Here is a 26244-nt window from a genome sequence, read left to right as displayed (position 1 = left end):
AAAGCCTACCATTTCCTCTCTGGATTTCAAGCTACCTCTTTTCAGAGATATTTAGAGTGAGAACATGGTGTTTGGAGTATTTATCATTGGAGCTGAATTGAATTATTTTTCTGTATCATGGACTCTTTGAAGAAAAGAAGGACACAAGAGACCTGGAGTAGACTGGTAGGACTCCCAAGATCAACCTGAACTTGAAGTTGTAAAAGCCATAGTGGAGGGTAGTGGGAATGGTGAAGTAAAGACCAACATGGATATGGTCAGTAGAAGATAAGGTGTGCTGGCTTCTCAGGCCATGTTGTCAGGAAGGATGGACTAGAATATTTATTCTTTTATGTAGTCATTCCTTTATTCAACAAACATCTATTTATTACCTGCTATGTACCAAGTAAGAACTGGGCTTATAGTAGTGACCATGATAGGTCTTTGCTTTCATGGAATTTGCATTATTTTTTTTGTGGGGGAATCACTGATAGGTAGATAATAATAATAATTAAATTTCTAAACCATAATTCAAAAAGTGTCATGTACCACAATGTTCATTGCAGCTCTATTTACAATAGCCAGGACATGGAAGCAACCTAAGTGCCCATCAACAGATGAATGGATAAAGGAGATGTGGCACACACATACAATGGAATATCACTCAGCCATGAAACGAAACAAAATTGAGTTATTTGTAGTGAGGTGGATGGACCTAGAGACTGTCATACAGAGTGAAGTAAGTCAGAAAGAGAAAAACAAATATTGTATGCTAACACATATATGTGGAATCTAAAAAAAAAAAAAAGGTTCTGAAGAACCTAGGGGCAGGACAGAAATAAAGACACATACGTAGAGAATGGACTTGAGGACACGAGGAGGGGGAAGGGTAGGCTAGGACGAAGTGAGAGAGTGGCATGGACATATATACACTACCAAATGTAAAATAAACAACTAGTGGGAAGCAGCCACTTAGCACAGGGAGATCAGCTCAGTGCTTTGTGTCCACCTAGAGGGGTGAGATAGGGAGGGTGGGAGGGAGATACAAGAGGGAGGAGATAGGGGGATATATGTATACATATAGCTGATTCACTTTGTTTTACAGCAACAACTAACACAACATTGTAAAGCGATTATACTCCAATAAAGATGTTAAAAAAAAATAAGTACATTTCTAAAAAATAACCAAGCAACATAAACATAAGGTAGTGATGTGTACATTGCAAATATTTAAACTAGGCAATGTGATAATGAGTGTCAGCATATCTATGCTGTTTGGCTGGTTGGAGGAATCATGAGCAGTAAAGGTGATGGTTACTTGAGATCTAACAAGCCGAAGCCAGGCAAAAACTGGGGACATGGCATTGCCATCAGAGAGTGTGGTTAGAGCAAAGGCTCTTAGGAAGGAACAAAGTTTGTGGTTTGGAGGAAGCAAAGAAGGCCAATGTGGCTGGAACAGAGAGGCTGAAGTGGAGAGTGTGAGAGAGGAGGCTAACATAAAAAAAAAAAGGGAGGGGCAGATTATGTAGTACTCTGTAAACTAGGATTAGGAGTTTGCATAGCAGTATATAATGGGGAACCATAAGAAAAATTTAAGCAGATGATACATAAGTAAGTACTATGCTGTGTTTACAATATGAACTTGTGCTATTTTATTAGTAGTAACTAAAATATAAATTGGGTAAAGAGTGTGGTACTTGAGGTCTGGCTTGAGATGGTGGTGTCTATTTACATGAGGTCAAGATAAGCAGAGGATTTGAATTTAAAGCCAAATTTCTTTTTTTACTGATTGCAGACCAGCTTTCTTTGTCCCACCAGCAGTTGTACATCTATGTATAGCTCGATTTCACTGATACAGTGAATATCTGTGGAAATCTTTATACATGTGTGCAAATACGATGAATTCCTAGAACTGAAATTTTTAATACAGCAACTCCACAATTCCCTTTAAACAAAAAAAGGGAATTATTTCATTACATTTCAACCAATATCATTTGAGTATTCCCACCCAATTTCCCAAACCCTGGCCCAAACTGAGTATTATAAGTAATTTTGATATTTGACCAATCTACTTGATGAGAAATGATACTTTATTGTTGTCTTCATATTTATTAGAAATTCCTAAAGGAGGCTGAATCATTTTTCATGAATTTATTGGCCATAATGGATGATTTACTTGCTTTTATGCTTTTGATGTTTTTCTGTTGACTGTTAGAATTACTTGAGGTACGGTACTTCAGTACAATGAAATAGTATTCCAACATTAAGGAGAATGGAGAAATTACATGAATAAAATAGAAATATTATTATACCATATTTTTTAGTAAAAATAATGCAAATTGGTATGTAAAGTATGATTTCATTTTTTCATTTGGATAATAGATACAATTAATATGCCCATCCACTATTGAAAGGGCATTTTCTCTCCTAACTCCTATCTTTTACAACTTGGACTTTCTTCTATATCAATTCTTTTTCTAATATTTCTTCAATTTCATCCTCATCTAATTATATATTTTTTAACTTTTAAAAAAAGTGAAGTATAATTGACATATAATATTACATTAATTCAGGTATACAACGTAATGATTCAACATTTATATACATGAGATAATCACTGTGATAATCTAGTTACCATCTGTACCACACAAAGTTATTAAATATTATTGACTATATCCCCTATTCTGTATATTACATCTCTGTGACTTATTTATTTTATAACTGGAAGTTTGTGTCTCTTAGTGCTCTTCACCTATTTTGCCCATCCCCCCACCCCCTGCATTCTGGCAACCACCAGTTTGTTCTTTGTATCTATGAATCTGATTCTGTTTTGTTTGTTTTGTTTTTTTAGATTCCACATATAAGTGAAATCATACAGTATTTGTCCTTCTCTGCCTGACTTATTTCACTCAGTGTGATACCCTCTAGGCCCATTCATCATGTTACAAATGGCAGGATTTTTTTCTTTTTTTGATGACTGAGTAATAGTCCATGTGTGTATACACACATATCACATCTTCTTTATCCATTCACCTATCTATGGACACTTTGTTTGCTTTCATATCTTGGCTATTGTAAATAATGCTGTGATAAACACAGGGCTGCCTATATCTTTTCATATTAGTGTTTTAGTTTTCTTCAGGTAAATAACCAGAAGTGGAATTGCTGAATCATATGGCAGTTCTGTTTTAATTTTTTTGAGGAACCTCCATATTTTTTTCCATAGTGGTTGGAATCAGATTACTTTTGTTGTTGAGTTGTATAAGTTCTTTATATATTCTGTGTGTTAACCCATAATCAGATAGTAATTATATCTTTAATAGCAACTATTATATCCAAAGTTCCAGTTAGGGAAATCTTTATTTTAATTTACATATTCCGTATACTGCTTTATAGCTAAATCATCTTTTGTCACTCCCTACATCTTTACTAAGAAATAGATCTTATAAAACAATCTCTTCTTGACACATATTTTCCACTAACAGGTAGCATTATTTAGATTGGAGCTTCCACACCTGGCTGTGCACCAGACTCATTTAAAGAGTTTGTAAAACATATAAATTCTCAGTTCTACCCATGAAGATTCAGATACAAGAAGTCTGGGGTGTGCTTAAAAATCTGTATTTTTAAAAGTTTCCCAATTGATTTAGATGCATAAGTTTGGGAACAACTAATTTAGAACTTACCAGAAACAATTTTTTAAACATTTTTAGTATATTTGAAGGTTGATCTCAAAATATTCTTCCTCTACCTCTTCAACATGGACTTAACTATCATTTTTGTTTTGGAAGTTGATCAACCCTCAAGATATTTGATATTTTCCTACTGGCATTACTGAAATGCAGAAAATAATCCAAAAACCTAAAATGTGCCAGTGTATACCTATATCAATTTGCCCATAAAAATAAGCATTGACTTCCTAAGATAAAATAAAATCAGCTGGTACTTATTGAAATTTAAGTTATGGGCCTAATGAAAGTCAGGTCTAAAAGGAATTAGTTCCATTCTACGTGTCTTTCTAAATGCCCATTTCAAGAATGTTGGGTTTATTCATATTAGTTCAGATTTTTCATCTGGAGAATGAGGGGTATAGATCTGCTCTCCCATCTGTTGGATTCCCAAACTCTCCAACACTCATACCTTCAGTCATGAGACACACTTTCCCCAGGGTTTCCATGGTTTCCTGTGTACACATCTGTTATCAGACTGCTTCCTGTGTTCCTCTTGGCGACAAAAATCTTTGTCTTCTCCATGTTGGTATCCCCAGCTTGGTGTCTAGAACGCAGAGGGGCTCAACAGTACTGCCTCATCTTGATTTCTTTGTTTGCAGTTACTCTCATCTCTGGAATGCTTCTGATTTTCTTAGGCCTGCCTCTAGCCAGTATTGATACCCTCCTGAGATGTGTGGTCTTGTGGTTCCACATGTGGAAGTTCTTAGAAGACAGAACATTTTCTACCATGTCTTTATTTCACCGTTACCTATCATGCCTAGTTCATATGAGAACAAATGCTTGCTGAACTGAACTGAATCTCTCTACACTGGAGAACATGTTCTTAAACTTTTTAAGTTTAAAAAAATAGATATAGTTAATGTGGTGCAATGGTTACAAAATTGATTTGAACTCAATAGACTCAGATGGAAGATTTTTAAAGTTTAAATATCTTTGAATAAAACAGACTTTATTTTGGATCTCCCCACTTGCATTTTCCTTAAAAAAGCATAAGAAAACTTCAATTTTCTGATTACCCTTTTTTATATTGATTTATACTTTCGCCTTTCAGATGGAAACAAAGGACTAACCTATAGTATATTTCCTAGGAGTAAATGCCTATTGAGTACCTACAAATGATTAAATATTATTTAGAGGACATGAAAAAGATAGAATGGAAATATATATATTCCAACTTTGGAGATACATATTTAAAACAATATATTCTTTTTTCAAAATTATTTCTTCACATTCATGGCTATATTTTAAATTATGGAATAGCAATAAAAGGTAATACAATACTAGGTATTTAAAAACAAAGTCAACATGTTGAAACGATAAGCCTTTCTCTGTGTTATGAAAACCAGGACCCACAAATGAAAAGCTGCTGAAAGAATTTGTAGAACACATGGAAGCCCTGAGCTTCTGGCTCCTTTAAGTTCCAGTTTGAAAACTCTTTATTTAAGGAACATAATTAATCACAACTGTCATGAGGCATTTGAAAGTCAATACCAATCTACAGCAATAAATAAAGGGGGAGAATTTCTGCTGAGTTAAAAACTGATCATAGACTACTGAAATCCAGAACCACCCGAGTGAGAATATATGATTATTATCATCCAATGCTCGGTTAACTATTTCAATAGTGTGGTCTAGTGGACAGTTTGACAATACATTTTGGCAAAAAAATTAACTTTTTTTAAAATGCTTAGATAATCTTACAATAGCAACTGTTTAATTTTGAATGAAGATACATGCAATTGTTAGCTTTAGTTCTAGGCATCTCTAATTAAATAAAAGCAAATCAATCAAGAACACATTTCAAGTACAATTTTCCAATACGAAAATCTTCAGATGGCTTCAAGTGTAAGCAGTGTTAGCTTAGAGTTATATCCTATAAAAGAGTAATTGGACATTTGATTTAAATCTTTTTTCCTCAATATAATATTCTGGCTGGGTATCTCTACTTGGGGAAGTTTGCAGTTTAGGGGATATTTTTCATTTACTTTGAGGAGAGAGCATCTTATTTAGAAACAACAGCATCATGTTTTAAATATTTACAAGCTAAAAAAATATTTTAAAGTAGGAATTCTCATCCAGATAGGAAATTCAATTCCCCCAAATAAGAACAAATGCTCTTTTAACACTTGTGTGAACTATTGAAGATTTGGATGTCAAATTCATTTTTACAAGTATATTATTGAGTTATTTCAATAACTGGAATCACTTGAAAGTGTGAGGTAGCGATTTCAGAATAGATCTGCTTGATCCTAAAATCATGTAAAAGTTAATGAAAATAAGATTTAATGAATTTTAATTATTATATTTGTCAACCAAATTGCATTTGCACTGTTTCAGTGTTTAATTGCCTTCTTTGTGGAACTGTTTATGTGTTAACATATAACTGAGTTTTCCCCAGAATTTCTAAATTTGAAGTTGATTATAATGTCTGTCATAGCCAGTTCTTCACAACATTATCTCTTTGCCTTGGTCCTGCTGTAACTTCTTCAGAAAATGATGGTGATAGTGAGCAAAGCCTCTTGGTTTTGCCATGATGATTAGTTATAATCACATAACAGCCAGAATGGCAATATGGTACCAACACCTTGTGTGGTCAAGTTGTAATGGGCCTGGCAGCTGGAAAATAATAATCCGAAGGCATATTTGCCTACATTTTTGGCATGTCATGGCAATTACATGGCATTACATATGCTGACAACTTGAGATGATAACCATATTTTCATTATAAAAGGGAGAAGGATCTTTGGCATTAGGGATGGGGAAAAGATGAATTATGGAGCAATCATTCCTCTCCCACTGGACTTTAGCCTGGAAAATTTCATTTCTAATAAACCAAGCACTGGAAATATTTTAATGCTTTTATAACGTGGATGTTTATTTGAAATATTTAAATTAAAACTGCAGACTTATTACAGATTTTGCATCACTCTTTAGAGGTTATTACTTTCTCTTAGTGAACTGATGTCTGAAGAAATTAATAGGCAAATAGAAAACTGTTTGTAAGATAATTCTTGGGAATGTTCCACTTATGTCATTTGAATTAATTCAGAAGTTGTTTAAACCCTGGTAGCTCATGGGAACTGTCCTTTGTTTACCTCAAGATAAGCCCTTTTATGAAAATGTTTTGCAGCACCTACTTTCAGCTAGAACTGAATAAATAATGCCCTTCATGTTCTTAGAGTGATATAAATATAGTTTGAATCATTTTGGATCCCAAATTGCTAGATTTGGATATGGTGTATCCATGATTCATATTAAATTCCTAGGGACAGATGCTAGGTCTGTTCTCCCTACAGAATGCCTGCAAGGCCTTGCAAAATTAGGTCCTAATAACTTTTTTAATGACAATGATTTAGAATTGCAGTCTCATTTTTTCTTTCAAATTATGAGATGTTCTTGCTGCACTTTGAGTAGACTTTCGTTAAGTGTATTGGAAAAGTGCATAAACTCTCCTAGAAATAATGGGTATTTTAAATTCAACTAGGCCTAACTCAACTGGGTTTTCTTGAAACTAATACATGTGTGAATTACATTTATTAATTTAAATATTTTTTTTCTTTTAGTTTGCCTTGTTCTAGAATGGTTTAAGGCATTTACCAAAATGCATATAAATAAGACCAAGAAAATGGGGGAGGGAGGGATTAAAAAATAGACTAACAAATCTGGGAGAATGAAGGTGAGAAAAATAAGATGAAATTAAGGGTGTGATTAGAAGCAAAGCATATGCTGAGAGGACATTTTCCAGTGATAAGAAACAGATACATCTTAAACTTTCTGGCAGATCATGAAAACACAGGATCATGGTTGGTTAACTATCTCAAAGTGTCCATACAATAAGAACAAAGCAGTTACTCAGAAGAATAAAACAATTCTCTAAATTGAATCTAAAGAAATATTTTTGCAGTACATTCTCAGAAAAAAACTATGGTGCAATGTGTTAAACAGTGCTCTCCACAGCATTCTTTTAATAAATACAAAAGTATGTTTCAGGAACCTATTTTTTAATAATGTCCCTCAAAGTGGATTAAAGACATTGGATCATGGAAGAATTAAGGGGAAAAAAGAAAAAGCAAAAAGGTTGTACAGGGTGGTAAAACAATATGAAGTTTTCTCATAGTCTGCCTTAATTCATGGAAAAAATAGTGTAGATAGAGAAATTTATCTGTATAGTTACCACCTGACCTCAAAATGTCTTATGGCACATCATACAATGCTCTACACATATAAAAAATTTGATATCAAATTAAAGAAGTAGTGAGTACAATTTTGAATTATCTGTTTACTCTAAAGTATACTCATTTTGAACAATTAAAAACAGTACAGGACTGTATAAAGTAAAAAGTTGAAATCTCTCCACCTCTTAGCATCAGTTCCGAGAGTTAACTTTCTTAGCTATTTTAATTCTATCTTTTCAGAGCATTTTTAAAAAGTATAATCTATTTATCACTAATGGTACAGATGAACCAGTTTGCGAGTCAGAAATAGAGACACAGATGTAGAGAACAAATGTATGGACACCAAGGGGGGAAAGGGGGGTGGGTGGTGGTGGTGGGATGAATTGGGAGATTGGGGTTGGCATATATACACTATTATGTATAAAATAGATAACTAATAAGAACCTGCTGTATACAAAAATAAATACATATATGCAAAAAAAAATGTTTACTCATTTAGACCAAAAAAAAGTATAATCTATTTATCACTATTTAATTTTTAATAAGATGGAATACTAATATACATCTTTTTGTTTTGTAATTTATTTTTTAAAGCTAACACTACATTCTGGACTTCTTCTGTGCCTTCCTGGCTTCACCATACCTTTCCTAAAGCTGTATAATTTGCTAGCTGTGTGACTTGGGCAAGTTACTTAATCACTCTGCATTTTATTTCCTCATTTGAAAAATGGAAATAGTAATAATATTTAGTTTATAGGAGTGTTATAATGATTAAATGAGGTAATACTTATAAGACATTTATAACAATGGCTGACACTATACACCATCCAAAACATTGTTATTATTGCTATACAGCTTATTCTTTTTACTGACTGCTTTGGGAATATACTATAATTTATGTTTTATTTAATCAGTTTTATATTGGACAGTTTTTATTTAGTCAGTTTTATATTTTATATTTAATTGGACACTGAAATAGTAGAAGCTAGATTTTTTTTGGTAAGAATACTTCATATGAGTTCTACCACTTTAACGAATTTGTAAGTGCACAATATAGTTTTGTTAACTATAGACACAGTGTTGTACAGCAGATCTTTAGAGCTTATTCAGCTTGCATAACTAAAACTTTATAACTTTATACCCATTGAACAACAACTCTCCATTTCCTCTCCCCTCAGCCTCTGGCAACCACCACTCTATTCTCTGCTTCTATGAGTTTGACTCTTTTAGATACTGCATGTAAGTGGAATCAAGCAGTATTTATCTTTCTCCATCTGGCTTATTCACTTAGCAAAATGTCCTCCAATTCATTCCATATTGTTGTGTATGGCAGGATTTCCTTCTTTTTTAAGGCTAAATAATATTCGTTGGACACTGAAATAGTAGAGGTTAGATTTTGAACTGTAATATACAGTAAGAAGATTTTGAAAGTTTGAAGAACAGATAACAGCTGATTTGAAAGAAGTGGAGAACAAATTAAGAATTGTTTTGGAAAAGAGGATGGCAGCAAGTCTAAGAGGAGACACAGAATGACCTTGAAAGAAGGATTCTCCAGGTTCCTGGAGTGCAGTTACCTATTTCTCAGTGTACTCACAGTTAACTTCCCGGGGAAAAAATTGTATTTTTTCCTTAAAATCCCTATATCTAAGAATGCCACAATTTTAATTTCAGCACCAGAAAAAAATGTATGAAAGGAACATAGAAGTAGCAGCCATTGGCTCCACAAAAACTGAGCAAAGAAAAGCATACAATTAAACCAAACAAATAAAAAACCCACAGCTTAATGTGAAGCACTTATGGACCCTCCCTTTATTAATGAACAATGGACAATCCGTTGTTAGTGCCCAGAGCTGTTTGGCACAAAATTTAATTCAAAGCATTAGAGGTCTTTGCTCATTCCCTGCTTATATTTCAGTGGCACTAATGTGGCTTTCAAGAAAGTAGAGCAAACTGATTGATTTCAGGGTTGAATTTACTTGCCTTGAGCACTGTGCTTAAATTATCTGGGTTTGGAAGAAAGAGCACTGGAAAAGATCTGCTGACATGGTTGTGGTAATTTGCTATGGACCTCTGCTACATGCTCAGCACTCTCAAACATCACTCAAGGCTAACTAGCTAATTTAGTGTACTACAAATGCCAATAATTACTCTTTATTGAGCCCTAATTATGTGCCAGGCATTATGCTAGGTGCTTTACAATCCTTCCCACTAATATTCCTGCATTGGGTTGAATAGTGTCCCGCCCAAAGTTCGTGTCCACGCCAGAACCTCAGAATGTGACCTTATTTGGAAATAAGGTCTTTGCAGATGTAATTGGTTAAGATGAGGTCATACTGGATTAGGATGGGCCCTAATCCAATGACTGATGTCTTTATATGAAGAGAAAACAGAGGCACATAGAAGAATGGCAGGTGGCCACAGAGGCTGAGATTGGAGTGATGACATCTACAAACCAAGGTACACCAAGATTGCCAACAACCTCCAGAAGCTAGGAGAAGGGCATAGGATAGTCTCTCCCTCGTAGCCTTTAGAAGAACCAACCCTGCTAGTACCTTGATTTCAGACTTCTGGTCTTCATGACTGTGAGAAAATAAATTTTAGGTTTTTTTAAGCCGCCAGTTTGAGGTAATTTCTTCTGTTTTAGGAAACTAATACAATTCATATAAACACTTCAAGGAAAGTGTCACTGTCTCTTTTGAACAAATTATAAAACATTACCTGATTCTAAGACCTGTGCTTACTCCATTGTCTTTTAGTCAAGCTCATTAAACAGTATAGCATAATAATTAGGTGATCTAATGAAAATAAATTATCCGAAGAGTTTATGATAAATTGACCACACACACCTTTTTATTCCATTTCTAAGAGGAGCCTTTCTTGTTATTACTACCTTGCCAAAACCTGTGACCTAGTGGATAGTCAAACAGAGATGGTTTTGGTGATTTCCAGACCAAAAGAAGGCTTTTATGTTTGGCCTTTTGGAGGGAAAGTTAAGGATATTGGAAGACCATGCAATGCAAAGAATGTGTATATTCTGCGTTAGATGCCCAGAATAATGTTATAGGCTACTGGGGATGACGGGGAATCCAGCACTGAGAGCTCCTCTACCAAAGTCAAGGAATCTTGGATTACCATGAATAGGGTTGGGAAGAAAGTCAGGAATCCTAAATGTCACAGCAAAGGTTGGGTTATCAACGTGGGCACTGAGTCATGTGCAGGTCATGTGCATGGTAGAACAGGAGGATCCAGGACTGGAGGTTTGACTTGGCTAAAGGAACAAAATGGACCACGTGACACTCAGACAAGAAGTCACAAGAAGGACGTGGTCTGGAAAGGAGTGTGTGAGCACCATATATCATGAAAGAGATGACATAACCTAGATTTGTGCTGAATTGGAGGGTGAAGATAGCAAGTGAGTAGGGCAGATCAGGGTTAAGAGATTCAGGACAGATAGAAACCAAAACAGATTAAATCTATAGCAGAGGGTAAAATATCCGAAATTCAAGGTAAATTCATAGGAACAAATAAGGATAGCCCATTTTTCATTCCCTTACCAAGGTGTGGGGTTTTAATAGGATCTAAGATGGTGTTTCACATGTTCAAGGGGTCTCTGCAGGTGACAGAAACCTTATTCCCAGTCCCTCCTCATAGAAACATTGTGCTTTATGTACATGATGATGTCATTTCTTTATAATCCACACAATCCTGAAGATATAGAGAGATAAGTAACTTTTTTTTTTTTTTTTTTTTTTTGGCTGCGTCAGGTCTTAGTTGCAGCACATGGGATCTTTGTTGAGGCATGCAGCATCTTTTCGTTTCAGTGTGTTGTCTGTTCAGGTTTCTCTAGTTGCGGTGTGCTGGCTTCTCTCTAGTTGTGGCACGTGGGTTTTCTCTCTCTAATTGTGGCACACGGGCTCCGGGGCATGTGGGCTCTGTAGTTTGCGGCACGTGGGCTCCCTAGTTGAGGCGGGTGAGCCCAATAGTTGTGGCGCGCGGGCTTAGTTGCCCCGCGGCATGTGGGATCTTAGTTCCCCTACCAGGGATTGAACCTGCGTCCCCTGCATTGGAAGGCGGATTCTTTACCACCAGACCACCAGGGAAGTCCCGAGAGATAAGTAACTTTTTTGTGGTCACATAGCTACCAAGGGCCAGAGCTGGAATTTAAACGCAGGCCGTCAAATTTCACAACCAGTTTTTGAGGTTGTTATTATTGCTTCCCTCCCATTCCCCATGCCTTATTTATTGCCATGAAGGCATGGTCCTTGTAGCAACTGAATTAGATAAGATGGGGCACCTATACACACAGCAGTAGAGGTGAGTGCTGTTTACAGAGCAAGGTCTTTGTGGCTAGCGCAATGGTGGAAGAATACATCTTCTGGGGGAGCTAATAGTAAGATGAGGCAGAATAATTGGGAGTCCAAAGAGTTATTCTGTGTGATAAGGTGCTTGGAATTGCAGCTCTGAGGGAGAATTGTTTGCATTGGGAATCATCACATTTCCACAAGGGTGGGGATTGGTGTCTGGGTGTGAATTACCTAAAGTAAAAAATCAAAAGCTATTTAGAGAGAGTGCCTCAGGGAGGATGGAAGGATATTTACAGAAATACTTTGGCTCTTTTTCTTTCATGAAACCTTACCAAGCTAACTCCCACTTAGAATAAAATATCTTAGGTAGTTTCCTGTAGCTCTTCAAGATACATCTGTACTACATTAGCAGTGTGGAGTAGTTAGAGAATCAAACTTGAGTTTAGCCGCTTTCCAGCCAAATAAAGTTTGAACAAATTACTTCTTTTTGAAACTCAGTTTCTTCATCTGTAAAATTAATGCCAACTTTGCAGGGTGAGTGAGAGGGTTATGTTTCTAGGCTGGCAATGAAAAGCATTTAGCAAATTGTAGTTCTCTTATCTTGATTGCATATTATCCTGAACTATGTACATCTCTTACCAACTAAAAACTGAGTTGAGGATGGTCTACCTTTTTTTTTTTTTTTTTATTACCCTTCTTAGCAAATGCCTTAGGAACATTTCTCAAATGAATTAAAAATTTATGAAAACCAGTAACTTTTGGTATACAAAGAATTATGCTAGATTATAGAGATAAAAGATGATAAAATCAAGTCTCTCTTTTTGAGTAACACATGTAACTTTTTTGTGGGGACACATTAAAAAAGACCACCATATATTGTGACAAATACCAAGTGGTGGTAGGTACAGAACACCATGGAGGGAATGAATGCCTTGATTCCCCTACATGTACTTTTTTTTCTTCCTCTGATAGTTTGTTGATGCTGTTTCCTACCGGACCACAATCCCACCTCTAATCTGTTCTTCTAAACCCTATTCTTCTATTAAACAATTTTTTATTAAATGCCAGTTTCTCTAAGAAGCCTTCTTGATTTCTCACAACCTGATATTGTAGAAACCTTACCATAGCAATTTGGACATTTTATGTGAATTATTTTGTGTCTTATAGTTATTTTTCATGATTTTGGCTTCCCTCCATCCCAAACCATAAAGTCTTCAGAACAGGCTTTCGATCTATATTTGGTCATATTTTAACCTCTAACAGCTCTAACCATGGTTCTTTATACTCAAAGTATTTTTCTTTCAGAATCCTTGAAATAAATTTTTGGTGTGGTTGTTCAAGATAAGAAATGGATTTCATTACTTTATCATCAGATAAGATGAATAAAACTATTGGAGAAACTGAATACAACTAGTGGAGAAAATTCATGTCTAAGCTTCTGGAACAAAGGAAAACAAAAACTATTTGAAGCAGAATTTCTTAGTAGTGAGGTCAGACTGAATTAATCTACTGGGAAAATGAAAAAAAAAAACCTCATTGTTTGATATTTGCATTATTAAAACTCTTTTAATATAACCTATTACATTAATTCTGAGAAATTGTTAGAATTAATTTAAGTAAAAGTATTGTAGGTACCTTTAGAATTTTTTAAGATATTTTAGAATTTCTTTTGGGATATTTGGTAAGACTTCAAAGTGCTTCAAACATTTAGGAAATTTTTCTATGTTGAGACTAGATTTTTTTAAAAAAGAAAACATACATTGTAATACAGATTTTAAAAATTTAAATATTTTCTAATTGTTTACATGTTATGTATGTTTCTTATTATGTGGTTCAATTGTTAAATGCCAATAGTGTATATTTTTACTCCTGGATTCCTAGGAGAAATATGATGAGAAGGAAAAAATTAATATAGGGAGACAAATATGAAAGATGACAGGTGGAGAATTGAAATCCACACATAGGCACACATAAAATCCATTGTTCCCATATAACTCAATAGTTACATTTCAACTCTTATAACCATCTTCTCTCTGTTCCTCATCAAGTAGGGTGGTAAATATTTGAATTCCAAATCTCATCCTCAAAATCATCTCCCTCAATTTATGACCTTCACCCAAATCCTGTTGATGAAGTGATAGTTCTAGATGGTATTTTATTTTAACTGTGTTCTGATAATGCCGTATAATCTTACTCTCATGCTATTTTAAAATGTGTTCATCTATTCAATTCATTGAACTCCTAATTCCTTTTAAAGTAGACCCTGCCAAAAGATTAAAAAGATCATAATAGCTCTAACCTTAACATTAATTAACAAGATTTGCTAGTACCACATGAAATATGTTACCTTCTAGAGGAAGGATTAGTTTGAATATGGGATAATTTCAGTCTAGTCTTTTAATCTACAATCTTATTTTCTTGAACCACCACAAAATGCTTTATAAACAGCAGCTTGCAAAAAATATGGGCACAGGTTCTGCTGAGAGAAAACAAAATGGCTCCCTGGGAACGGAACATGAGTTGTGGCTTGACTCATATCAGGGGCCAAAGCAAATATGAGCCCACAGAATGAAGAGGGCTGTGTCTGACTTTGAATTGTTGTTATAGTCATTGTAACATAACTCATTGTTCACCAAGCAAGACGTAAACTGTTCAGATTGACTGGATGTGTTACTTATTGGAACTAGGCAAAGGGTTTAAAATCCTAGCTATTTCCTTGTGTGAAGGATTGACTGTACTATTCATTTTCTGAGATAAACATCCTTAAAATTGTTGGCAATTTGCAAAATGTGAAGAGTGTACTTTTGGATTTGGGGATACATAGCTGTGGTTTTAAATTCTCTTTCTGATGCTTAGGTGTATATCCTTGGACAATTTTTTAAATCCCTCTGAGTCCCAATTTCCTTATCTTTGAAATCACTAATGTCTGTCTTCTTAGGGTTGTTGTGAAGATTAAATGAAATGACGTAAATAAAACCTCCAGTAGACTGCGTGGGAAGGAAGAGCCAGAGAAAGTGAAATTGTAATGAGCCAGGAGACTGTAATGCCCTTATTATGTGCTCTCACTGAACCCCATGCAAGAGTCGATTCTGAAACTAACCTACTGGACCGTGCTTTTCGGCTTATCTATGTCAGTAAACAATGAACTTCTTAAAGGAAGGCACTGTCTTTTTTTTTCTTTTTCATTTTTATTTCAGAATTTGGCACAGTGGCTGACTCATAGTTAGTCTTGATTAAATGTTTGTTAAACGAATAATAGAATGGCCTCAGAGACACTAACCTGAGAGAGATTTTGTCACCAGAGTTAGTTAAGTCTTGGGGCAACTGATCCATGGATAAGCCACAAGCTATTGATCTCAAATGACCCTAGATTAATATGAGAATTATTTTTTAAACTACAGATTTCAAGAAATGGGGAACTGTGAATCTAGTTTTAACAAGCTCCCTAGGTTATTCTAATGTGCAGTCAGATTTTTCTTTGGCAGTTCTAAAGCTCTTGGCAGTTTACTAGTGACTCAACACAAGTTTAGTATTGGAGTGCCCAAGATGAACTAGCCAAGTCCCGACAAGTCAGTTGAGAAGAGCGTAGGCCAGCAGGAAAGCGGATTCTGAGAAATCTAGGCAAGCTTGTGTGCGATAATCATCTTGGATGGTAGTTGCATAACTTATCTGATTATTTGAACGAGGACAGGAAATCAGAATAGAAATTTGAAAACAGGCTGGCAGGGTTGGAATTCTACCCCCACTTGGCAAGTAACTTAATCTTTTATACGTCAGTTTCCTCATCTGTAACATAAAGACAATCATATTTCGACTTTATAAGGTACTATGAAGACTAAATGAAATAATTATGTAAAGCACAGTGCGTGGCATAAGTATATGCTCAATTCATACTAATATCACCATCAGCAGCAGCATAAACAACAACATTATCATCTTTTCAGGACCAAACAAATCCTATCTTCTTCATGAAGTCTTACCTGACTTTTCCAGTTCGTAAATATTTACCTCTCTTTGAAACATCTTAACCTATAAATTATGAAACAATTTTAGCATCTAGTTCTATACTTTCTTGTATAATGATGTTTTTCAGTAATAATTTTCCTATCTTATTCTTAGATCTTTATCTTCTGAAGCAAAACATATGGTTACTGATAGTCTGTAGCAAAAACGTCTATGTTGGGCTGAAAGTACAGTCGATTTCAAAAGCACGTGTTAGATGAGCAATTCTATTCTACAAAACAAGGCCAATTATAGCCAACTCCCACTGAAACATTATAGAACATCATTAACAACAACCAATAGGGAGATAGTTCTTGTCACTTTGCCGTTTGTGCTTCCAAAATTAATTTCAACCACTGAAATATATCAAGAGAATATGCTTTGGTTTTAAAATTAGGCCATCCACATGTTTCGAGGTCAGACTTCTGAACACTGGTTACATTTCTACATTTTTGAAGAGAATTCTGTATGGGAATTTTGGATTGTGCAAGTATGAGACAAACTACAAATGAATTTACTTGGCCTTATTTAACTCCAAACTTGCTGGCCCCTAAACACAGCTGAAGAAAGTTTGATTATTGTTTTCCTTTCTGAGTCATTTTATCAAAAGTGGGTCTAAAATAGGTAGTATTATTCATTGGCTTTGAAACAAGTTGAAGTTTCCCTAATTTATGTATACAGTTGCCTGCACACATGCAAAAGTATAGATAGTTTAACAAAAAGTGATTTTAATTCCATGAATGAATTCTGCTTGCTTTACTTTGTTTAGTATAGAATAGAGGAATTAGGGAATTACTTAATTGTGTTTTCTTAATTTGCTTTGTACTTCAGCAGAAAATTTTGAAAATATATGGAATAATTAAAATCCTGATCATAAAAGTATGTTGTAAAGAAAAAAAAAGGAAAAAAGCTACCCATAATCACAGTTGTAAATATTTGACTTTCTATCAGTATTTTCCCATACCTCCATCCTTTCTCTATTTCTCTGTACACACATACCCACGTGCAAAAATTTCACCAATTACGTTCATATAATGTGTAATTCCTGCTTTTCCATTTAACATTACTCTCTTTCTATGCCAGGATAGATTAAGAGCAATAATATATATTGCTAAAATTCTGTGAAATGTTTAAATATGCTTTCTGGGATGAAATTAGATTTAAAAAGGCATGTGGGCTGTAGGGAGTTTCTTCACATACATATACATTCCATATCTGTATGTAACCTATAGTTATATTTTATCTGGATCCTATTCATATACAATTTTTAGATTAAATTATTTTCAGACTAAATTTTTTTGTCTTAATCCAAGTTTTAATTTTAAAACTCATCCACGAAGTTTAGCAAAAACTGAATTGGTCATATGCCATTCCTCTGATTCCTTACATTTTTTCAGTTTTTTCTGTAAGTATCATAATTCAGTAAGTATTTGCTAAACATTACCCTAAAATAGTATGTGGGATAAAACCCAGAATCACTTTAGTTTCCAAAATGTATCTGCCTATGACCATTTAAAAAACTCCTATCACTCCTAGTGGAAATTATGTATTCTATTTCACTATTTCCTAGAAATAATATATATGTATTTATATTTTGACTTCTCTGCCTTTGTCTGACAAGTATTTGTTGTTACTAATTAAAATAATATGTATATTATGCTGTCTTGAAGTGAGAGTATGGCTATACTGATTGCTAATATTGAAATACTCCTCTCCAGCTGGTAAAGAACTGCGCTGAACAGACCTTTGCCCTATTCCTGCTGGAGAGGCTTGACACCTGGTGGAGCAAAGGCCTCTGGGACCTGCTCTGCTTCTATGGTTGACACCTAGTGCTGTGCTGAATGGCTTCTTCAATATTTATAATTTCCCCCTCTCTCAACATACTAAGAACTGGGAACCATGACATTCACATGAGGTTAGTTCTACCCTAGAAATTTCTGTATATGGCTTAGCAAACTTTTAGCAATTTTAATGATTTAAAATTATGAATGGTATGGTTTATAAGTATATCCATAGAAGTGAAATCAAAGGACCCATATGATTTATTAATTAGTGGCTCTAGCTGTGTACACTAAACTAAGGAGACATAAAGTTCCAGCAATCAAATTGTCACATTGAAGGGCAAGTCTAGCAGAGGGCCAGATCAGAAAGATCTCAGGAGTAGTCAAAACTCATGTTGGAAAAAGATAAGGAAGGCATCTGGTTTTAGAAGTCAGAATACCAAATAGGTAATAATTCTTGAAGGATATATAATTGGGTCCTGAACTCAGGAATGAATTGTGTAGCCAGCTTTTGGAAAATAGGAAAAGAACCTAGGCAACAGAGGAGAGGGGTAGAACAGGAGGGAGTTGACAAGAATTGTTACTAGTTGTGCATTATGATTTATAGACTTCTGAGAATTTCAGAAGCTTGGAAGACAATCATCCAAGGCTGGATGCCATGGTCAAAGGTTCCCTAGTACAGCTGGAGGAAACCTAGAGAGCCCCAGTGTTCTGGCAGAGCCCTGCTCTGCTCTGACCCTGAGGGGAGAGGGAGACCTCCACCGGAGGGGTTAACCGAGTGCCACCCCTCCACCCCAAGTTGTTCAGGTGAGACATTCTTGCAAGCATTCACTGAAGTTCATATTTCGTATTTTTAGTTAGAAATTCAGATATATTCAACAGAAGTCAAATCCAAATATTTGGATTTGGAGTTCCGGAAGACTCCTCAAATTCAATTGTATATATCTCTGTCTCCTGTGAAGCCTTAATCTACTTAAACTTTCTCAGAGGGGGACAATTTTGCCTCTTTAATTTACCAGGATGAGGATTCTACAAATACTTCTGTCTATTTGAGATTAATTATTTTCATTCTCCAACAGTTCTTTTGCATTAATTATTTTGTTTCGATTGTACCATTATCTCTTTGGTTCTGTCTATCTTGAGATAAAGTACATATAGAATATTTCATTACTTACTGAATGCAGTTATAAAATTTTTTCTGTGTTTTCTTTTCTCTAGACTTAATATAAACCCAACTCCTTTTAAGATTTATCCTTAAGTTCATTGCCCTTCCTTGATCATTTCTGGGGCTCTTCTTTGAACCCTCTTCAGTTTTCCCATATTCTAATTAAAAGAGAGGAATTGAAACTGACAGTAACTCTCTAATGAGGTTCTGGTGCTCAATATGAGAGAGAACTTTATAGCTTTTATGTTATTTTTTCTTTTTAATTAATTTTTATTGGAGTATAGTTGCTTTGCAATGTTGTGTTAGTTTCTACTGTACAGCAAAATGAATCAGCTATGCATATACATATATCCCCTCTTTTTTGAATTTCCTACCCATTTAGGTCACCACAGTGCATTTAGTAGAGTTCCCTGTGCTATTCAGTATGTTCTCATTAGTTGTCTATTTTATACATAGTATCCATAGTGTATATGTGTCAATCCCAGTCTCCAAATTCCTCTCACCCCTCCACCTTTCCCTCCTGGAATCCATACATTTGTTCTCTACATCTGTGTCTCTATTTCTGTTTTGCAAATAAGATCATCTATACCATTTTTCTAGATTCCACATATATGCGTTAATATACAATATTTGTTTTTCTCTTTCTGACTTACTTCACTCTGTATGACACTCTCTAGGTCCATCCATCCACATCTCTACAAATGACCCAATTCCATTCCTTTTTTATGGCTAAGTAATATTCCATTGTATACATGTACCACATCTTCTTTATCCATTCCTCTGTTGATGGGCATTTAGGTTACTTCCATGTCCTGGCTATTGTAAATAGTGCTGCTATGAACACTGGGGTGCATGTGTCTTTTTGAATTACGGTTTTCTCTGGGTATATGCCCAGTAGTGAGATTTCTGGGTCATATGGTGATTCTATTTTTAGTTTTTTAAGGAACCTCCATACTGTTTTCTATAGTGGCTGTATCAATTTACATTCCCACCAACAGTGCAAGAGTGTTCCCTTTTCTCCACACCCTCTCCAGCATTTATTGTTTGTAGATTTTTTGATGATGGCCATTCTGACCAGTGTGTGGTGATACCTCATTGTAGTTTTGATTTGCGTTTCTCTAATAATTAATGATGTTGAGCATCTTTTCATGTGTTTGTTGGCCATCTGTATGTCTTTTTGGAGAAATGTCTATTTAGGTCTTCCACCTATTTTTTGATCCGGTTTTTTTGATATGGAGCTGCATGAGCTGCTGGTTTTTTTCTATTAACATATTCCTTTTTAGCGATGGCACCACATTGCGTAAGATAAACATGCCTGGGGTGGTTTTAAAGCCAAAAGCTGTTTGAGTCAATTTCCTTAACAATAGAACTCAACCTATAAAATGAAATGGAAGGAGGTGCCTTTGTAAAAGCTGCTCTCTCTACTTCTCTGCCTTGAGTGACTCATCCCAGAAATCAGTTGTTTTTTTTCCTTTCCTGCTATGACAGAAATCTTTTGTTAGATTGTCCTTAGAATTTGTCTAACAGCTGCTAAGTGCTAATGGTGCTGACAAGAAACAAGAATTAGGATTAGCCTCTGTTGGAAGAGTATCATATCCAAATAGCTTTTCAGTGCTGAAGTGGGGAATGTGTTTGTTATATCTGGAGGGTATAATCACTCACAAATAATTGACTTTCCCTTGTCAAATTTTAGCAAAACTATATACTTTTACTGACTTATTTTATTAAGTGGTAATGTCCTTTGAAAATCTAAGCACATTCTATAGACCATTTTCTTTTGGTAGCAAAATATCATACTTTAATCTTATTTAGAAGGAAAATAACCAAGTAGGTGATATTCACAGGCAAATCAAGTTACTTGGATTTTTGATAAAGCAGCTACTGCTGTTAGAATATATACATTTATTTGTTGTCAGTCAAGGATGCCAGTAGCTAAACAAATTATAATAAGTAAATAAATTAAATAAGTAAATAAATAAATTACCAAAAAATGAATGACTGAATGAAGAAAGAAGGAAAAAAAGAAAGAAGGAAAGAAAGCTTAAAATATTGAGTTATACATAAAATAATCAATTTTTCTTAGCTGCTTATTGTGATACCAATAGAAGTTTATGAGCACTCAATGGCAGTTACTTTATTAAAAGTGGGAACCATTGACTAGATTTGTGTGACTCTAACAATGGAGAGGACCTAGCAGAGTAGCTGGTACAGAGTAGGTTCTCTATAAGTTGTTTTTAATGAGAGGGAAACATACTATAGGAATTCTTTTAAAACAAAATTTAAAAAATAAGGGAAAACTAATTTGCGAGAAACAAAATATGTTACGTCAACTGGTGGTATCCATTTCATTAGTAGGACACATAAAATGAGATTTGAAGTGCCTTACATTCACAAAGCACACATAGAAACTTCTTACCTTGTATTCCATTTAGAAATGATTAAAAATGGTTCAGCTCAGTCTTATGCTTGTCAAAAGAATACATTTATTCATTTCTAATATTTTTTCCTTAATTCAAATAAGAATCTGCCTTCTTTATCTGTCTTATCCAAGATGTCTCATCTGTCCAACATTTTTATTAATACCAAAGTCTCTCCTCTTTTCTCTGTTCACCAGGATTATGATCGCAATTTGCAGAAAATATTCGGTTTTATTTATCATTGCATGAATTGCATAAATTCAGCTAAGATTTCTTTAAAATATATACAACAGAAGATTGTGGCTGTTTTTTTTTTTTTAATCACAATTATGACCAAATAGAGTATGCTAGATCAAATCTAGAATTCAAAATCACCAAAAGAGGGAAAATGTGTCTTAAAGGGCAAGCTAACTAGTACATATTTGTAACAAGGATAACTTTCTGACATTATATGTATGTATCGTTATGGGCAAAAATAAATGAATACTTGATTCTTGGAGAAAGAATATGTCTTGAAGTGGCCATGCAAGTAAAGCCAAAACAAATACCAGTGACTAAAAGGAGGTGGGCTGTGTGTGACTGGGAATTATTATAACGCTGTAAAATAGCTCATTGTTTATCAAGCAAGACACGAGTGATTTGGATTGACTGAGGATGTTGTTTACTTGACCTGGACACGGCGCTCAAATTAAAGGTTATGTGTTCACTGATTTGTTTATCCTGAGGTCTTGTTGTGGTGCTAGTGCTGTGTGTGGTGCCCCTCACACAGTAAGTGCTAGATAAAGGCTTTCTGGGTTGTCCATGCAATGAATACCTTTTGGGGACACATGCTGTAAAATCATTCAATTCCTTTACATTTTAAAAGAGCACTCATTCAAAGAGACTGATTTGAACTTCAGTTCTGCTGTTGCTTAACTGTTTGTTATTGGCTGAATTATTCAACCTTAGTGAACTCCTCGTCTCTAAAATGGAATCATGGGACTTACTTCATAAAAATACTGTTAAGATTAAGTGAGGACATATACTGAAAAAACAAAATAATATTTCAGGAAAACAAGACTCAGGGAAAAGTGCATGAGTCTTAGAACTAGACAGACACAAATTTACACTTGACCAGTGAGAGACTAGGTTATTATTGGTTACCATGTGACTTGGAAGTATTTCCTGCTATGGCTGGAATAAATTTCCTTTCCCCTTGATGTTGTATTTGGCCATGGGAATTGCTTTGACCAATGGAGTGTTAGTGGAAGTGTCAAGGCTATGAGAAGTAGCATGTGTTCCCACTCTCTCTCTTATGCTTTTGCATTGGCATGAGGAGAGCATGTCCAAGTTAGTCTGCTGGATCAAAAAGGATGAGGAGGCATGTAGAGTAAACTTAACCCAAACTGCAAATCAGAGCCAAGTGGATGATCCACAGTTTACCTTTAGGCCCGTAAATGATAAATGAGTGCTGGTTGTTATTGGCTAGTGAGAACTTTAGAGTTGTTACCTAGCATTATCTTAGCACTAGTTGACTACTATATAGTCCCACTCAATTATCTTGAATGCACAAGTGATTTTCCCCAAAGCTGTTCAGATGGTTTTAAATCTAATTTCTTCACATGTCTGGAAGGTCATGGCTATAATATTCTCTCTGTACATTCATGGAAATCCGTGGACTAAGAAACAAAATATCTTTTAACATTAGATCATGTGCCTTAACATAATTTTGTATATTTTTCATGAAGCTTGGTATGTTTCATTATATTTATTTAAAAATATAGAATACAAATAGACTAATTTTACATATACTTTATCTCTGTGATGCCATTTATGAAATTTGCTTATGACAGGCATAGTCCTCCTCTTAAGCCACACCTACTGACATCAGGTAACAGAAGATTTTCAGAAAATTCTGGGCACTCAAAGTCCTTGAGGTCTCTCTTCATTGGAAGAGATCTAGAGTACTGGTTTAGTTATGTTGCTGAAATATGGGGATGGGGTGGTGCGTAGAGCTCTGCATCTTCCGCAGTGCTAATATGCAGAACCTTCACTTGACAGTTTCAGCTTTCTCTGTGTATGTAGGGTTGAGATAAGCTGAAGTAAAAAAAAATACCACAAAATAGAAGATGAAAGAACATAGTTGCTTATTTCTCTGTCATAGTTTAATAGTAGTAATAGTTTTGAATGAGGCATTCTGGAAGAGACAACAACTCTGATCCTCATGGTCACTGGTGTAATCAAGTTTCTTCTGAGACATAACTCTGCCATCAAATAGAACTCTGCTATCATGTCATATGGTTAAAACTAAACGCGTGACATGCTCAGGTCTCAGCCAGTGGAAGAGGGATGAGAAAGCGGAGTCATCCCTACAGTTTTAAGGATCCAGCCAGGAAGTGACTCCTGTCACTTCTGTTCACATATCATTATTGAGAACTTAGTCACACGGCCATAGCTAACTGCAAGGGGGCCTGGGAAATGCAGTTTCTAGCTGGGCAGCCAAGTCCTCAGCTTCAACTGTGAAAATCTACAGCACCTACAATGTACTGGAAGGAAAAGGGCCTCTCTCAACCTCTTCTCTACCTAAAGAGAAACCCCTTTCACTCTTATGCTATTGCAACTTCTATATTGCTTCTAATCACTAATGTAAATTTGGAGAAATCATGTGTAGTGTTGCTACTTCAGTTTATCACTTTTTAGTAGTGTGACATCGGACGAGTAACTCTGGAGTCTCAGTTGCCTTATCTTTAAAGTGAAAACTAAAATACTCACCTTGGAGAGTTATAAAATATAATGAAATGTTTGTGTAAGCACTTGAAACACTGGCTGGTGCATGCTAAGCATCTGGTCAGCGTATCTATTGCAATTGTAGTCATTGCCTAGGTTTTGTATCGTAATGGCAGGGGACAAGCATTGAGTGGCAGGTACTATTCAGGCTGTTGTTATTGTTGGAGTGAACCTGAGATCTAGCTTCCCACTTGAATAAGATCCTAAGAAGGAACTCTCGCTTTCCCACACCTCTTCCTTGTCCCTCCTCACACCATGCCCCGGCTCCCCAAGCACGTTTGCTGTGTCACACACTGGATTTGGTTGGCTTGAGCCTCCTTGCGCCTCACTTGTTCTTGCAGCCTGACTTCTATCAGTGTTGCTCTTCCCTGCTCCCCAGCACGCCCCCCACAGTGGTACTAAAGCTGCCTAGTGCAAGCCATGTAATTGTCCGTCAGGTGTGCAGTTGAGAGTGCTCGTGACAGAAGAAGATCTCTTCTTGCAGAGCTCTAGCAGCTTGGCTTGTTCAGACCCTGACCACCCCGTAGAATTCTGTGGTCTCAGGCATCCCAAAGCAGGCCTGTGTGGACAACTTTACAGTGAGCCAAGACAGGGACTCACAAACGCTTTTCGGCTCCAAACTCGCTCTCTACCTTGCCTGCTCTCAAAGGAAGTAGAATGGATTTCATCTAGCTTGTTCAGGGAACTGCCATCCTCAGTGAAGAAGAACCCGAACTTTTCACTGAAAGTTTCCTGGCCTGTATGATTTCGCAATCTCTGGCGGGTGGAGATTATCTTGTGCTTTCGCTGCCTGAGTCTAGTAAGCATATTCAAGCTTATCACTCCCTTCACCCAAGAAGCTCGCTAGAACTGCATTGCCCAATAAGTATTGGACTACATGTGGCTACTGAGCTCTTTAAATGTGGCTGATCTTAATGGAGATGTACTGAAATTTTGAATACCTGGGAAGTCTCAAAGATACGCTTAATATGAAAAAAATTTAAATATCACTAAACAGTTTTTTATATTGATGATGTCAAAGGATTTTGGAAATACTGAATTAAATAAAATACATTGTTAAAATTAATTTCGTTTGTTTTCCATTTTTACTTTTTTTAAAATGTAGCTACTAGGAAATTTAAAATTACATATGTGGCAAGTATTTCCATTGGACAGAACTGCAATAGATTCTAGGGACCCAAGCCATGTGGGGATATAAATTTCAACTCTTTCCAGGTCCCAGTGAAGTTGAAGACCATTTCAAGAAATAGGCAGATACTTTCTTCATAGAAGCATGTAGTAGAAATATAATTTGCCAAAGCAAGATGAATTACATAGACTCTTGACTACCGCTAGCTGACTCTAGGAGCTTTATTATTGTTGATCAAAATCATAAAGAAGAAACATTTATGGTCGATAGTACCTGGGACTGTGTAAGTTGTAGTTAAATTATGTGCATTTCAAATAGCATCGGTATTTACATAAGAATGATTCAAATAAGAAGGTGATTTTTGACTCAGTAACCCTTTGAGGCAGCAATGATGAGATACTTAATTTCAGTATTAACTGTCAGAACATGTATCTTTGAAATACTCTTGTCCTATACTTACTCTTAATGTTTAATCAGAAGTGATGTCAATAGTGACAGTGTCTAAGTAAATCTTAGGAAGATCCTGATTCCCTGTGGATATATCTTTCTGGTTATTCTCTCTTCATATTCTGATTGATAAAACAACTACTCTGTCAGATTAGGGGTAGGGGAATTCACATGCACTGGAATCTCGTTCTGAACTGAACTCCATTAGATAAAGAGAGGTTTACACTAGCAGGCCTACAGTTCTTAAAGGTTAAACAGTAGGGGTGTTATTCCATCAACTTTTGGAAACCAAATTTTTGGTTTATATGTCCATATCAGTCAGGATACAGTCAGAAAAGCAGAACCACT

Source organism: Eubalaena glacialis, chromosome 4 (genome assembly GCF_028564815.1).
Source record: "Eubalaena glacialis isolate mEubGla1 chromosome 4, mEubGla1.1.hap2.+ XY, whole genome shotgun sequence".
NCBI classification, from domain to species: Eukaryota; Metazoa; Chordata; class Mammalia; order Artiodactyla; family Balaenidae; genus Eubalaena; species Eubalaena glacialis.
Note: the sequence above shows the minus strand (reverse complement) of the source record.